The following is a 697-nucleotide window of genomic DNA, read 5'->3' on the forward strand; positions in this document are numbered from 1 at the left end:
ATAGACAACGCTAATATAAACATCTGTTGCAAATTTCAAGTGCTTACAATAATAATTTTTTGTTACAGTAAAATTTAAGTTTTCGTTTTTGTCAAAAATTGGTTTTGCGTAAAAATTCGCGTTTTTCCGTTATTTTTTTAAGGTTTTTCCTGCCGCTTTTGAAAAGGATTGGGAAATTTTCACTTTTGACCCCCCAAAGTACCAACTAGATTCACTTTCCTTTCAGAAAAGGTACAACTTTTGAAAATCGAAGCATTTTTACTGCTCCAAAAGTTGTCGTCAGACACAAAAAAAAAAAAAAAAAAAACACACATCATTGTAAAATCAATACATTCATCACTTCGTTCAGAATCTAAAACATCCTAACAATCAATCAATGTTTAGCTTTACACTACAAAAAATACAAAAATATCTTTACGAATTCCGTTAGGTTAGCAAACATAAAATTTTATGAACAAAAGTTTAAAAATAAACTAATAAACGAAGTAATTAGTGACAAATGTAGATCAAAAGATGAAATAATCAAATTAAAACATAACGAAATTGAATTAAATGTCAAAAAAGATCCAATTGTAGCTTCCAATATGTTTAATAACTTTTTTATAAATATTGCTAATAACTTATCTAAAGAGCCAATTACTTTGAAAATGAGCTGTGAACATAATAATATCTTATTTGATGATGTTTTTCTTAAAAA

This window comes from Acyrthosiphon pisum, chromosome X (assembly GCF_005508785.2).
Source record: "Acyrthosiphon pisum isolate AL4f chromosome X, pea_aphid_22Mar2018_4r6ur, whole genome shotgun sequence".
Lineage (NCBI taxonomy): Eukaryota > Metazoa > Arthropoda > Insecta > Hemiptera > Aphididae > Acyrthosiphon > Acyrthosiphon pisum.